Genomic DNA, 17,315 nt, shown 5'->3' on the forward strand with positions numbered 1-17,315 from the left:
TTTCCCCTTTTTCCCGAGTGCAATAAATCGAAGATTTAGATTCTTCTAATGTGTCCACAGCTTCCTAGTCCGCTTATTCGTTTCTTCTATAAACGCGTAAAATCTATAGTACAGTTATAATTTTAATAATTTTGCCATTTCTCAACAGGAACGTGTACAGAACCAGGTGGCCAGGTGACACGAAGCGTGCTTTCAAATTCTGAAGCTTCAGCCTTCGGGATCGCAAGCTGCCCGACGAAACGTTCGATTTTTCCTTTAATAAAATTACGAATACGGACGCATTGTTCGACGTCCACGCGAAGCCACCGATCTGATAATGTAGACGCATCGCTACTAATGCATTTCGAAAGGGGGAAGCGCATTGATGTCAAGCGAATAAAGGCCGGGTTGCACATAAATATTTCATACATCGTACTGCTAGATATACAGATGTCTGCGACCGTACGATAAACCATTGAAAGATAGACGGAGGGGAATGCGCTTAACCGTTCTCCGCGTCAGTCATCGTCAATGCTAGTTCCATAAAAATTAACAGACGTCTCCATTTTTGCAAGTTACGCGCCGTGCTCGAGGAACGTGGCGCACGCTGTTGCGCGTATCAAATGCCGATTCGATGGTTCTCTGCCGGAATAAGCGGCGACAGTTATTGAGGCGTAGCAGCCGGTTATGGCCGCGGAGGTTAAATAAACCGTGGAATTCTTCATAGAAATTATTTTCAATTAACAGCTCGGAAGACTCCTCGTTCTATTAATCCTAATCCATCGTAAGCTTGTTCAAACATTAACTGATTAGTCTTTTACTGTCTTCGAGAGGATGTAGTGACCGCGATGAAGAGATTTGGCGAATGGGAACCGCTCGGTTCGACCCTAACTTTGCGATTGCCCGCGGAATGTGCTCGAATCGATGGAGGAAGGTTCGCATCGTGTGCAAAATATTTCATAGCTCGTGTTACGAGATGCGCGAGCCGAGGGCGTGCGCAGGACGAAGCAAGATGCCGGAAAGAGTGAAGAAGGCGACGGAAAGAGAGGGCGTTTAACCGCTCCTGGCTCACCGTGTCCGCCGGCTGGCGAAAAGTTCTGCACGATTTTACGTTGCGTCATAAATGTGGGATGTAAATCATAGCCGGAGATGCGGCCGATTCCGTAGAGGCGCGTAAAGGTTCGCAGAAGTAACAGAGAAAGGGAGAGAAAGAGAGACAGAGAGAGAGAGAGGAGTGCAGAGGACGCGCGTTGGCGACCAAGAAACCTAATAGACTTTGAAAAGGCTCCCCGTGAACGGAATCGGTGCTTCCGTTCGAATCGCGGAACGGTTCGCCCCGGTTGCATTATAAATCAATAACTAAACAAATTTCCCTTTCGAGTCGCCCGTGCGGTTTCTCCACCGGGCCCGCCTCTGACGTTTCAAGAGCTGTTTTATCTCGAAAATAAACGTTTGCGTGCGCTCTATTTTCAAGTTCTACTCCGCCACTTCGAAATATTGTTCCAACGTAAACAGTGTGATACGGACGTACGAGTTTCAAAACTGATTTATGGCTCATTATAAATTGGCACAGCTGCGACTAACAAGATTAAGAAGCCTCTTCTAGATTTTCTGTTCGCTTTTGATCAGACCGAAACGACTGCTTCGTAAAACCAAGCAGCAAATACAACATAACTTGTTTACGTTGCGATCCAGTAGATCAAGGAGAACGTTGAGGTACTTTCTTTTCGAGTGTGGCTACTCGACCAAGTAGAAACAGGTACAAACTAGAGTTTGATTAAACTTTACCTGGGGAAACCAGGAATTTTTTACTTTTTTTTATGTTGTCCCGTAGATCTTGGCAAGGGAATACCGAAAATCCAAGTTTCAATCGTAGGAGATCACTGGTTCGAAAGTTATCCGTGTGTAAAGATGTGCGACTTTCAGCGTTCTTAACAGGGAAGGGCGCCGCCATGTTGGTATATAGTGACCTTGAAGCCAATTGTATTATTTGTATTTTGTAACACTTCGAATCCCCGAAGCATTATCGACTTAATATCGTCACAATTCTAAGTTTGCAATGTTACCATCACAGTCTTCATAGCCATAAAGGAAAATGCCAAAATGGTAATAGGACACTGTTTATACTAATAAGGAGAGAGATATTAAGTGTACGCGAATGTTTTCAGAAGCAATATTTAATAATTCGGAACGAAGCAATATTTTTTTAATATTCTTAAAAAAAAAATAGAATTACCCGTTTACTATAGTTCCTCTAACAACTCACGTTCTTCTGAAAATATCAGAAAAATTCTTTGAATGCCCATTTTTTGAATCATTATTTACCAATATATACCTTCATAATAAAGACTTATGCAAAATATCATGAGCACTGCAGACGTTAAAATAATTTATACATTTGACGGTCAACGTGAACCTTCAATACCATTTTGAAAACCTTTCTCAGAAATGAAATGTTCATTTTTTAGTGCACGCACAATTTCGAATAGACCGTTTACTGCTTAGTATTTGAAGTAATATTTCACTCGGTTATGGTTTGAAACTATGTATGGACAGACAGTGGGTACTGCTTAATTTAATGTAGATTGTCAAGGTAGGTTGTCGGTGTCCATATCTCGTGGTATTGCAACAAGAAAATAGATCGTAATCCATCAAACAAAGACATTCCTCGGTACAACGATTCGCAATGGTTCCACTTCCGTTACCCAACCTCTGCCTCGCTCATTTGTTCCAAAGGAACGTTCAGCGGTTCGTTAAAACGGCCGATGAATAATGAACAATTCGCAAACAATGCAGACAATTATAATTCCACCGTAGCGAAGGCTACGCCGTCGCACAGAAGTCGACTATGCGAAACAGCGAGAGCCGTTCGTTGCAAACCGGCATTTGCATTATCAATCCGCGCCATACATTACTTCCGTCGAGGAATAAATACTCGATTGTCATCGGCGCACCGCTCGTACGTAATTGCGTCGGTTCGGCGGGAATTCAAAGTTACGGGCTGGTAATAGCCGGCGACTAATGTTGTCACTGCTCGTAATCTAAGAAAATGCCGAGCGTAACTCAGAGAAATGAGCGAACACCTATGGCGCACGTTCGTTTATGGCCGCCGGAGATAAAAGGACCCGATCGCACGGTAGTGCTCACACGAATTTGCGAAATCTGTTACACTTCGATTTCCACGACCCATCCCCGCCATTTCTTCCTCTTTTCACCTGAGAATTGACCTCAGAAACAGAATCAAACTGCTAGAGGAACGGGACAGTCGCACTTCAAAGAGACGCCGCGAGCGTAAGTGGTGATCATGCAAGAAAGAAAATTTCAACTTGAGTAATTCCTTTCGAACGTAGTATCGGTGGATCTTTCAGATTTTCCTGATTAACACTAGGTTTACGGAGCATTACAAGCGAGTATTTTACATTACTTTATAAAATAAGAAGAACGTGTCTGTCCAAGTTTTCAGCCATTTTTTAAATAATATTTACCTAAGGAAATAAAATTAGAACCCGTCATTTTCACGGGTCCTGTAAAACTAGTGTTAAAATGAGTCCGAGCATGTCGTTTTACAGAATGTACAAAACAAAATTAAGAACATTGTCCTATATCTATGTATAAAATTTACAAAAGTGGACCGATCCACGTCATGTTTGTACTCGTTTTAATCAGGAGAATCTCAGCAATCCACTGGGACCACGTGCGGAAGGTTAAGACGAAAGTGACCGAATTTGAAATTTTTTTCCCGTTCACATTTCATCCTTTCGAAGTGTCGTACTCGCTAAGCCCAATTCTCTTGCTGAGTGAATTACTTCCACACAAACGCTGAACTGTAACGGAAGAATTTTACTTCCGGTTCCCGAACTTTGCAAATTGAAGTGAGCTGTACTCGACGGGCAGCTACGAAACAAAATTGTCGATCGGACGAGACAAAGGATCCTTGGCCCTCGGGCCCTTCGATTATGGTAGCATATGAAGCTACCGCGGACACCGTGAGTCACGGTGGTATTTTTCGCGGAGATCGCTCGACACGCATGCCGGCCACGTATTTCCACAGAAGCGCGGCAAAAAGGAATTTCATCGCTAAGCGCCATCTCCGATCGAGCATGCCGGCACAATGCGAGACTATAAACTACACGCGACTGTTTCCACGGTGGCCGGTTCAGTCCACTCCGTTTTTGTCTTGCGTGGACTCATTCGCGGACGTGATCGAGGATTTTCATGTAGACTAACAAGAGAACAGCACACTCAGTACCACCAGCAGAAATGGGAGACGGAATTATCAGGGGTACCCATAAGTAATATAGTTTCCACAGATTGATTAAGCATTGCCACCTAATTCGTGGACTACGTACTAATCATTAACACAGTGAGCTTACTGTGAAATTAAACTGTCATTAATCTGTAGTGGACCGGAGGGTGGCCACTAACATATTGTTTATATCCATATATTTATATAGAAGAAGGTCAAGTTTTCAATGGAAATATGCCGAGTCTCTAAAGGTTAATTAATCTGTGTTAAATATTAAGTGAAATAAAATTCTATAAAGACACAGTGTTTTCTCGATATATGTCCACAACTTGGGTCTAACCAGGGACATATATCGGGCAGGAGACACTATTCTTTGATCCACGCCGAACGTAGTAGACTTTTATCGGCTAGATACTTGGGACATATATCGAGAAAACACTGTATCAAGAGACGGAATTACTTACGGGTAACCCTAATTCTTTTGCTAGATTTATAAATGAATTTTTCAGCTGATAGAAAGCGAATGGACACAGGCTGCATGTCTATTAAAAAATATAGAAATAAGAACGTACGTGTTAAATGGCGAACATAAGTGATCTGATCTTTCGCGCGAAAAATGCACTTTAAGAAGATTTATGAACGTTAACGGAAGATCGAATCATAATTTATGGGGTTTGTTTACGAAAGATAGACCAGAAGAGAGAAAGGAAAAAGAAAGTGATAGTGCTGTTACACATAGATGCTGATAATGATGACACAGAGTGGTTATCTTGTGCTGGCAACGACAAAACTGATAGTAATAGGGAAAATTGGATCCGTCGCATTTGCTGCTTTCATTTCACACACAAAAAACAGTACATAGAACTTTAGGACTATAATTCATTATCCAATATGAAGAAGATCAAGAAAATTAATAAAATACAAGATAACTATCTTCGATAACTGTATAAAAATCCTCACAATTGAAACTAGACTATAACCGAAAGTAAAAATGTGAGAAGCAACTGTGCGCAGCAGAGGTGTCAACTATATTCTTTCCAAGTTATTGATTAAACTGTAATTAAGTCTATTAGAATATGTAATTACGAGAACATACATGTAGGTTCACTTCAAAATAATTTCCACAGTCGGTCTGTTAAATGAAAATAGTGTAGCAATAATAACGAATGTTAGCGAGAATGCACCTTGTATCATATATGTGCACAGTTATGATTTTCATGGATGCAAATACCGAATTTAATGAAGAACGGTAAATTACTCGTTTATACGAATACCTTTATCGATTCGGTTCATTAAATTTGGCTGGACACGTTTACACATACGTAGAAAATATGGAAAAATCATTTACTGTTTACAGAGGTGGTTCTGTCGAATTAATTGTACGATTTCATTGTGTTACGAACTGGGTCACAGATCGCACCATACGCGCGGGAGACGCGGAGAAAGCAAACAGATGACGCTCACGGTGATGAGTTGAGCACTTATCTGCGAGAATGCAAATAGGAACAGAAGTCGGACAATGATGGCACGGTTGTGGAAACATTGTTCGCAATAACGTTATTCAATAACAGCGATTGATGCCGCTTGTACACACGATTCTGTTACTGGCTCTTGTGTAATTGTAAAATGTCGTTATTGCTCTTTGCAGTACTTACAACGCCTGTACTTTCGACGGAAACGTACACACAGTCTGTTTCTGATTCGCATTTTATTCTGTATACAATTCCATCATCCTGACATCCTCTCAACCCAAAGTCCAAAGTTAATGTTCATTATAGCAAGATAAAAATAGTGGATGCTCCTGGAACAAATATTCTACGCTGAAATAATACAAACGTTTTAATTCTGAATTCTCTTTCTATAAAAAAAAAACTACAAGCTACAAAGCTACAGACAGCAAAGTGACAGCTATCCAAATATAATTTCTACTAAAAAGTGTTAATCAAATAGATAAAAGAGCTAAATAATTTCTGAGCAAGATTGCTGCTTCGTCAACTTTCATGTTAAAGCATTCTTGAGAGCTAAGCATTTTGTTTCGAAGAGAAAAAAGTGAAAAGGGTTCCCGAATTTCTTTACTGATATTTATTTATCGGTTTACTTTGTTCCCACGTGGATGAAAAATAGTATTCCATTATTGCCAATAATAGGTTAGATCGTTATGAATTTCCCTACAGAAACGGCATCAATTGAGTGCAGAAAGTAAAATTACAGAACCCCATATGAAACGTAAATGAAGCGAAACCAAAGAATAAGAAAGATGAACAGCACAGAGTCAGAAAATAAACTTGTATATGCCACCCGGCCGACAATCGAACAATCATAATGGTAACGGTGATGTAAAGTGTCGAAAAGCCCGGGACGAACCTTGAAAGATTCTGTAAACATGATCGCTGCTTCCGTTTTGGAGAGGGGTGGGGGGCTGCAGGCTGCAGCGCAGAGCACAGCATTGGCGTAAACTGTTTTGAAGGTTTAGCTACACGTGTCGACCACGTGGTCGTTGCAACGCGCAGGAAAACGGTGCATATATTGCCCCTTAAAACTTGGTTCACAGCGTTTGCTTACAAATGGTTTAGCCGAGTGACGAGAAAATGTTTCATTGCTTCAATATTCTTCGTATACCGATCTCTGACACACCTACTTATTTTTAGCTTCCTCGGACGCGAAGGGAAAGCCTTACGAACTGAACGGCGGAGTCCAAAATTTGACAATTTCAATATAAAATTTTTTCAGTTTCACTTGTATTCTCACGAAAGCGCAAGCGCCAGGAAAAGAGTCAATCACACGTCCGTACATGTTAATTCAGAAATTCATTTTGATCGTAATATTTGTGCAAATAAACCCCACTTTTAGAATTCCAAAGGTTGAAGTAACCGCTACTGTTTCAACTTTCCAATATCACTTTCAATATTCAAATTACTTCGTGGGAATTTTTGGACCTCGTAGGATCATTATGTGTAGTGATTGCTTGAATGTGGATTTTATACATTTACGGCAGAAATAAGTAGGCGAAACTTGACGCAGCAGCGAATATTAAAAGAAATTAATAACTATGTGTTACTTTCAACTTATTGAAATTGTTAAAAACTGGAAGAAGTATGTATTTAGCTCCCACATCCTACGATTAATTCAATTTTTATTTTACAGAAAATGTATGTGACACAATCCAGCGACTACTTTCGTACACCTACTGTTACTGTCGTTAGAGAAATTATTATAGCAAACACACGAAGAGAAGGTTCTCGAGAAAATAAACGCGGTGGACCGAGTGAGGAGACTCGACGACCGCTTCATCCCTTGACCTAAGACACTAGAATCTTCTGATTACAAACACTTTGATCCTGACGACCATAACCGAAGGGGAGAAAATCGGAGTCGCAATCTTATCACGGTCGATAGCCTGTTACAAAGAAAAAGGCTCGTTCACTGCAAACACGAGTATCTATGTGACTCGACGGTTTGACGATACACGCGCATTATGTTTATTCGGAGGTGATAAATGTTCGGCCGTCATTCACAAGTCGGTAGGCTGACGATCCGGCCGGAAACATCACGTAACAGCGATTTATGGTCGAAGAAATGATTTCGTGATCCCATCCGCAGTAACTCGCACGTGTTCCCCATAAGAATTCGATCGGTACGGGGAAAACCACTGCTTCACAACAACACCATATGTCTCTTTCTACGGCGTAACGCTATCCTAGACGAACGAATTCTGTTTGGTCGTCGTGGATTCATGGTTACTGTATGAATTACTCTACAACACTATTCCTAGTAGTATGCACAAGCACGTAAAATGATAGAAATAAGTTAAACTAGTCGCTAGTCGTGTGCTTTGTTATATTTCTAGTTGTATGTATTGTGAATGATACATTAGAAGCATCATTTTAAATTCAACTCTTACGTCGACTAAACTTTGCTTCAGGAAACCAGGAATTTTTAACCTTTTTTACGCAATCCTGTAGATTTTGGCGAGAAAATGCCGGAAATCCAAGTTTCAATCGTAGGAGATCAGTAGTTCAAAAGTTATGTGCGATTTTCAGCGTTTTTCACAGATAAGGACGCCGCATTACAAAAAGACTTGGACTTCGAGATCTTCTAACGATTCTCAATGCAACATGCAACTAATTCTTGAATTTTCAATATTCGCGGAATGTGTTACACACTGTTGTTTGAAGGACTGTAATCGTTTCAGCAAACAATTACACTTATCCTTGAAAATATTCCGAATCAGAAGGGAACAGCGGCAAAGAATACTAATCTTTCTGCAACGTCAAATCGATTTCGACTTCGTCGTCTTCACAAAATGGACACTACCTTTAACAAGTACGACAGCAGATAGTTTTCGACGGGTTTCTCTATAATGGAAAAATGATCGATATCTTTTACAAAATACAAAACTAGATGGTTTCTAACGATGAAGACGCATGAAATGCGTTCAGCTTTTCAACGTCCTCGTCCGCGCGAAACGTTGACAAACGAGAGGCCGAATCCGTTTCAAAGTAATCCTCGCATCGTTACAACGAACAATAGATTCTGGAGCGAGTATTGTTGGGAAACTTACGGTGTATCGTTGATTGAAAGCGAAACACGTTCGCAGAAATTGCTCATCAGCATCGCGTGGGATTCGGCTGACAGAAATAGCTCGATCCCCTAGCTTGTGCAAAGGATTCGCGGGATACGGCGTTGTCGCGGCCCAACTGGACTTTTCGGTTTTGCAATCATTCGCAGTTAATACAACGACAATCCCGCTCTCCACGTAAATCCTATACGAGCCCCTTCGCCGCAATAATGCGAGGGAATGCGACTGTCAGAGTGGCAACGGCTGTGCGTTACAATACCGAGACCCTTGTCGGCTCGAAAATTTTTTCTGCACTGTCTCAGACTTAAAACGTTTGGATGTTGTGCAAAGCGACAAAAGCAATCCAAATTTTCGAGTCATTAAATCCATTGAGAAAGAAAATAGATTTCTACTTTTTACTCCAGTTTGTTACGACGAGGATCGATTTTTATTTCGCACGAGGATTCAGTCATGATAAATGATGCAAGACAATATCAATCTGGTTGTTATCATTTTTTCCTGTCTACCTGGATAACGTACGTCACCTACGACATTGAAAGTAGTTTTATGAATAGACTGTGGATTTTATGCTAAAGATACGTAAAACACTGGAAAGAATGCAAGTATATAGACACGTTATTTTCAAATAATTAAATTACTAACAAAAGTTATAGATTTCTATTTTTTACTCCACTTTGTTACGACGAGGATCGATTTTTATTTCGCACGAGGATTCAGTCATGATAAATGATGCAAGACAATATCAATCTGGTTGTTATCATTTTTTCCTGTCTACCTGGATAACGTACGTCACCTGCGACATTGAAAGTAGTTTTATGAATAGACTGTGGATTTTATGCTAAAGATAAGTAAAACACTGGAAAGAATGCAAGTATATAGACACGTTATTTTCAAATAATTAAATTACTAACAAAAGTTATAGATTTCTATTTTTTACTCCACTTTGTTACGACGAGGATCGATTTTTATTTCGCACGAGGATTCAGTCATGATAAACGATGCAAGACAATATCAATCTGGTTGTTATCATTTCTTCCGGTCTACCTGGATAACGTACGTCACCTACGTCATTGAAAGTAGTTTTATGAATAGACTGTGGATTTTATGCTAAAGATAAGTAAAACACTGGAAAGAATGCAAGTATATAGACACGTTATTTTCAACTAATTAAATTACTAACAAAAGAAATAGATTTCTGTTTAACTTCCTTTTCTTGAGAGTGAAACATACTATTTTGCATTAAGATACGCGATCTGGTTATGAGAAACTTCAGTAAAATAAAATTTGCCGTATGCAAGATATGAAAATAATATGAAAAGTTATTTTTTAAATATTATAGAAAATAATTGATGGGTAGGGGAACAACCGAAGGCACCTGAAAGGAGATTGCTCCGATATTTTTAGTTTTGCAGAGACACGATAGCGAATAAAAGACTGTGTGACACATGCCAACCCCGCGTCTAACACAAGGCTAAGTTTTACGTGGATAATATCTTCTCTGACTTTTGTGCTGTTCACTCCCGCTGAACGAATGTCAGATCATTTTAACCCGCCTGCTGGTACGCTCACCTGAGCGGAACAGATCTTTTCCTTATCGTTCTAATATAAACAGTGACGCTCCGGGTCGGCTCAAGCAAGGATAGTGCACGCTTTTTGAAGACCAACAGGGTTCATTGCTACGAAGAAATAGTGTTCGAGTAGTTCTACTCGATCCCCCAAAAAGTACTCGAAAATTTAATAGTCAACGCGGACAATTTTTATTTTGCCTAAAAATCCGCGTGTCTAATTCTAATAAATATTTTACCAGTATTTTGCCATCTCCTATCATTCTACAATACTCACAGGCTATTTATACCCCCTTCCAATTGTGCATACCCCGAGGCTTGCATAATTCAACAAGAATACAATCTTGGCATGTTTTGTTTCTCAGACGTGTTATTAAATAACCGATTCACATTTCGCTCGACACAAATGAGTCATGTAAACATTTATATATATATAATCTAACCTGTAGTCTAACCTTTAATTTAACAACTTACAAAATCGAGAAACTCGAATCGATCTCTTCAATCGCAACAGCCATAAAAAGATCTTTCAAAACCGGTGCCAACGACCTCGCGAATAAAATAATGATTCAGCATTTGCCACGAGGAAGAGTGGTGTTTATAAATAATTAAGAAAGTAATCCCGGTACCAGTCCCATTGTACTGTTACCCGTGCCCTCCAGAGAGGTGTCGAAAAATCAAAGAATTAAGTTTCGAAGGCGAGGTAGGTGTGTAATCCTTGCGATCGTGACGAGCGAAACGGGGATCTGAATTTCAATACGAAATTAATCGAAACGGGCGTCGATGTAATCCGGGCGGGCCATCGTCGAAAGCATGAATACCAATTTTTCGGCAGACGAGAGGAGCCTCGAGCGAGAATTTGCGTCGCAAAAGATTCCCAGTTATCGCGTGCAAATTTTATCGGCAGGGAATTCCAACAGGATGATGATCCTCGATGATGTCACTGCGACATTGCGCGGAATCGTAATCAGGATTTCGCCTTCGAGAAACGCGCGTACTTGCTGAACGAGTCTCCGGCAGATAGCGATCGGCCGATCGATAAATCGATCGATTACGGAACCACTACGACTGTTTGTTGCTGGTGCACCGTCAGACGCCTTTTTCGATTCATTGAGTCCTTAGCCGAAGCACCGCGCGAACAACACAATCTTCCCTTCGTGTAAATCGTTATGTCCGATTCTTTTGACACACTTTAACAAGAATTAACCGGGATCAATCGTGCACTGTGCGTCCATCAGGAGATGGCAGTGATTTCGGGAGTGGGGCGCAGGAGGATCTGCGAGGATCTTGAAGAGCATTTATCTCTTAGTGTCTCTTTATCTCATTTATCTCTAGGTATCTCATCAAGTTTAGTGTGCCCCAATTGATCTGCGTATAGCATAATTCATGTCACGGGACCATCGAATCTACAACGATACTCGATGTCTTAAACTCTGAATTTTTCTACCGATTGTTACAAATTCAGATTTCAAGTAATTACGAATAAAAAGCTGGTATTTTAAATAGTTTCACTTCTTATCGTAAAGATTTAGCGCTGACCCTGAGGGAAGTTAGCGTGAATATTTATAACTGCTATACCGGGCACGAGAATTATACTTTCAGGCAGTATCGTTTGAAACAAAGTGAACCATGACTACAATGTTAAATGAGAACGAGTGCAGTTCTAGATTCCAAGGCGATGAGGAACGTGTTCTAATTGGTAATCTTCTTTAAACAAGCTTGTATAATGCAACAAAATATGATGTAACAAATAACACGGTCAGGATCCTCCTCATTTGAAATTGAAAATGATCTTATATAAGTGATTTGAAATTCTGTCCTTGACTGATCAAATTGAGCACCATTTTATTAGTACGTCTATTTAAATGATTACTACCGGAAGTAATAAAACGTCAAGATTCAAACTCGATGATCGTTCATTGTCCAATTCGAGTAACCATCGATAAAAGTTTAACAGCTGTTCAACGATACTTTCGGGTTAATCGATGAATTAAATCGTGTACAGTTGTAACATCGATTTGATCATGACAGTAGTATTCGCGTAATCGCGAGTATCAGATGGTAGTGAAGCCACTGATAAGGGCGACACAGAGACCGCCATCGAAGATAACGATCTGCCATTAAAGAGTTCGATACCTAGGAGCAATAAAGAAGGTATTACAAACGACGATGATCGGTCGTTAATTTCAAATTAATCTTCTAAACATTCGTGTAAACTACTCTGCAATCTGGGTTATGTCATGGAGACAGCACCGATACGCAAGACCCTCGAGACGGATGATAACAATGTTCCGCGATAAATATTTGACACTTTCCAATGGTTTTCTAATGATTGTGAAAATAAATAACTTCCATCAACCATATTTCGCTTTTCAATAATTGTCAACCGATTTGTGTGAAGCTATGGCGTCGTTTTATGGGAAATTGTTGATGACGAACATCGTAGAAATTTATTTGTGTAATGCCAAAGTAGCATGTCAATTGCTGACACTAGTTTGCAATAATGACAATACCGAATTGTTTGATAACGCGTAGAACTGTAACCAGAGCAATCATTTGTTCTTCCACAGTTAATTTCTACTACGGTTAAATAAGTGTCTTTCAATTTGTAACAAACATGGGTAAATGAAATATAAAATAGTAGAAGTATTAGGGTCATTGACGGTCATAAACCTACTTATCTCCTACAGAATTGTACCTACTATGCTGGCACCCTTATATCGTGATCACGTGATCTGCATAACGAGTAAAACCTAATTGCCAACGAGTTTGACATTGTTTCTACGGGACTCGATGTGTAGACCAAGGTAAAGACCAAATGTATAAGTAGAAATTTTTCTAAATTAAATTGAAAAGTTTAATGATTTGACCCGGTGTATTAATACAGAGTCAAATTTCGTTTTCATTTTAACGATCTTAATAAATTGAAGATATCGCAATGTCGCGATTCACTCAAAGATAAATTGATTTTATACAAATATTTTATTTTCCTGTAATAGTACTCGGAATAATATTCGCAGACTGTACGGCCCTCTTCTGTTAAATTGTTCTAACATTTCGTAAAGGAAGTGCATTGCACTTGGTAAAACATTTTAACCCTTTGCACTCGAAGCTATTTCTCTTCCACATATTCTTCTTCATGTTATACATACCAAAATGGTGCAATTTACTCGTACAGTACTGAAGTGTTTAGTAATTTATTGAATACAAACAAACTTAATAATGTAAAAAGTATTTTGAGTAATGATACAGCAATTTTTAGTGGCGTCATTCGAGTGCTAAGGGTTAACAGTGAAGGCAAGCAGCGAAACGAAATGGTGGTAGCGAATGTACTTAATTTCTTTACTGTTTTCAATTGCACCGACTCGAATACCCAGGGTAAGGGAACTAAAATGTTTTCAATATTCGTTACGCTCCAAAAATGAGTATAATTAATCCAGTAATTGGATCCTCGACTGTAGTCGAGGCATTTTTCGGAGTGCAAGGGAAGCGGCGCAGTCGACAGCCTCTAAAACACCTATCAAAATCGCGATTATCTCCATTCTGCCAACCGCTCGTCCCACGAACTAACAAAGAACAACTGGACAGGGTTGTCAAACGAGCAGCTCCAAAAATAATCGGTCCAAGCGAACCGATCTCGACGGACAGTGTCCGCGTGTTGTAACGCGCAGCGACGGTGTCAATCTGCCAACGGAAACGTCGTGTGTTTACCTAGAATTTTCGTGCAGACAGTTTCGCCGGTGAGGAGCACGCCGTCGTCGACAGGACTGCATGCATCCACGTGTTCGGTCGCAAGGTTAAATCCACTTGTATTTACAAACGCCGCGCGAGACGGCTACAATGTGCCACCCGCCGTGTGTTGCACGGCCGCGGGAGTAACAGAGAAAGCAGGAGAGAGAAGAGAGAGAAGAGAGAGAGAGAGAGAGAGAGAGAGAGAGAGAGAGAGAAAGTGAGAGAAGGGGAGATTGCCACCAAGAAACCACGGTTTATTACTCTCCTTTTCAATCGGAGAGCTCACTGAAAGAACCGCGCGGCGCACTCGTCAACCGGCACGGTGCGCATCGGGTCGGCGCGGTCGCGCGAAATTCGAAATCGAGCACGCGGATGGCGCCGGGTGTCGCACGTGGTCCCGACGTCACACTTTCGAAACTGGCAGCACCGGTTTCGGTGTATCGGCGTGTTCCCGCCAACGCGGTTTCAACCACTATCCTTTCGCGATCGACGCGCGCTGTTCTCCCGGGAAAACAGGGTCGAACCGAGAAGAAGTCGGTTCGCCGGACAATATCCTCGGTGATCCCTCGCGCAGACACGTAGACGGTAGCGTGGCCTCGGTCGCGCGCGTCCGCGCGAGTTGTCAAACGAATCGGTCGTAATCGGTTCCAGGGGGGGGGGGGGGCGGCGCACGTCCGTTCGTGGATGCTGTGTCTAATCCAAGTGACACGGTTGCACGGAACGAGACACGCGCTCTCGGGGAGAGACAGTATGGGGTGACGCGCGAGTTTTGCGATCGGGCGAGATCACCACGAAAAACTACTGTCAGAACCGTCTGGCACGACCGCCGCGGCGACACTGAGAAACGACGACGACGTTCGGCGCTGCTTGCTGCTCGCTCGGCACGCTACTACTACGCGGCAGGCGGCAAACCGACCGTACGAGCACTCTACCCTTCTTTCGTTCTCTGTTCCTCCTACTCTCTTCACCGATCGCCCCGTTCCTTCTCCAGCTCCGTTTTCTCCGTCCCTTTCCTACCGTTTCTCCTCTTTCCTCTTTCCGTCGGCGTTTACTCTTTCCGTTCGTTCCTCTTTTTCCCCGATACTTTTCTTCGCGTGTGCCTGCCCCCCCTCCCCCCTCCCCCCTCCCCCCTCCCCCGCCCCCCTTCCCCGCCGGCATTCGTAACTTTCGTTCGTTTTTACCGTTCCATTCTTTTTCTAACCTCTTTGCAGCAACGGTTCACCAGTTCGTTCCCTTCCGTCAATTTTCCTCCTCTCGCCGGTTCGTGTTTTCCATCCGTCCTTCCTCTATCCTTCTCGCTTCTGTGCGCGCAGAGCTCTATGCACGCCGGTGTCGCTCGCTCGCGCGCGCTTTGCTCCGTCTCCTCGCGCGGTCTTCTCTCCCCGGTTCCTCTTTCGTTCCTTCACTTTTTATTCTTTTTCCTCGGTCGAGCTTTTTTTCTCTCGCTCCCGTCGAGAAACCGCCTATCTCTCTCCCACGCTCCCTTATCGCCGTCCTTATCCGGCTCTCGGTATCTCGCTTTATATTCGCCGGCGTGACTCTCGCTCGCTCGCGGGAGCACCGCATGCTACCTGGCCACGAGAGAGAGAGAGAGAGAGAGAGAGAGAGAGAGAGAAAGAGAGAGAGAGAGAGAGATGAGGAAAGCAACGACCAACCGTCCACTTGGGCGGGAAATCGTCAATGCGGTAGGACCTCGATCGTTGCACGAAACGCGACCGAAAACGCGCGCGAACGTCGAGGCTGTGCTACGAAACAGGCAAACAATCGCGAGATCTGTTTTCTCACCTTCCCCACTCCCTCAGCTGGGACCAGTGTCGCCAGATCAGGGGAGGGGGCACGAATCGAGGGGAAACAGTTACCCTCCCTCCCTCCCCCCTCTCTTTCTCTCAAGAAGAATGATGTTTAACATGTTGAACGCCACGTCAGCCATATGTGGCTGACGGAATTATTTGCGCAGGTTTTAAAATGAATTTTTACGTTGATATAGTCATTGTACTAAACTTAATTAGGATCTGTAACATGCAAGAAAGTTGGAGGATTACTCGGTATCGTACATTTAATTTTTTGCAATTTTTATTTCATTAAATAACTTACTTTGATTTTATGGAATTTTTCGGGTTTCTAGTTTGGCGTTCAAAGTGTTAATTGTGATCGCGTCACGTGACCGAGTCGCGATGGAAGAGTGGGGAACAGCGCGGTAGGAGGGGAAACCAGAGTGGGGGAACAAGTCTTGATCTGGCAACTCTGGCTCGGACTACAGTACGCCTGACAGTTCGGTATACGGAAGCTGTGGAAGAATATTTTTCCACGAAAGGACCTATCAAGTGAACGAGAATAATTAACACTAGATTTACGGAGCACTAAAAGTGGCTAGTTTGGATTATTTTATAAAAATACTAAGAATATATCCAGGCAGATTTTTAGCAGGCTTTTACTATAATGTACGTTCCAAGGCATATATGTGTTAAATAAATTTCCTATAAATGCATTTTTGCAATCATAATAATTGTAAATTAACCCTTAGCGCTCGAATGGTGACTCTGAAGCACCACCAGAAATTGTTGTGGCATTATTTCAAAGAAATTAGAAAAAATATTACGAAATATTTGTTGCATTACAATATTTGTATTTAATAGATTACTAAACATTCAAAATGTAGAAATCGGATCAGTTTCGTTTGAATAAATTGAAAATATTGTAAGACGGAAGAAAAATTTAATTTTACATTAAAAATAGTGCCGAGTGCAAAGGGTTGAAGAACATAAAACCCGTCGTTTTGACGGGTCCCGTGGATCTAGTGTTAAACGAGAAAATAACATTTATGACGTCCTCTTCACGGTGAAACGTGTCCAATCACTGTATTGTAACTTCACAGATATGTCTCGCTAAAGAGATCTAATTTCTTTCTAATAACCAACCACGGTGAAAATGACCGGCTTTCTATTTCGCAATTATTGAAATTATACAAACATTTTTGTAGGAAATTACTGAATTGGCTTCTTCACTCAAGCACATATTATATTAAAAATCGTCCAAAATTTAGCTGAATCGTCTCTCTTCTTTAAGGGGGCCGGCATGGTTTGAAATCCACATACGTATGCAATGGTCAAAACCTTTTCAAACTACAATATTGCAATGAGCAGTTTAGAAGTGGTCAATTGTGTTTCCTAAAAGTCCAATCTACGTCTGTATGGAGCCCAAATTGCGAATTTCT

The 17,315-nt window shown here is 41.6% G+C and overlaps 1 protein-coding gene across 1 annotated transcript in view; it reads right to left on the reverse strand.

The window, feature by feature from the left end:
- Positions 1-14,553, reverse strand: part of Cv-c (RhoGTPase activating protein) — a 437,455-nt gene extending 422,902 nt beyond the window's left edge. The window contains exon 1 of the mRNA XM_076802187.1: positions 14,081-14,553. The gene's annotated coding sequence lies outside the window, so the exon portion shown is untranslated. The remainder of the gene's footprint in view (positions 1-14,080) is intronic.
- Between the last annotated feature and the right edge of the window lie 2,762 nt (positions 14,554-17,315).

This window comes from Halictus rubicundus, chromosome 16 (assembly GCF_050948215.1).
Source record: "Halictus rubicundus isolate RS-2024b chromosome 16, iyHalRubi1_principal, whole genome shotgun sequence".
Lineage (NCBI taxonomy): Eukaryota > Metazoa > Arthropoda > Insecta > Hymenoptera > Halictidae > Halictus > Halictus rubicundus.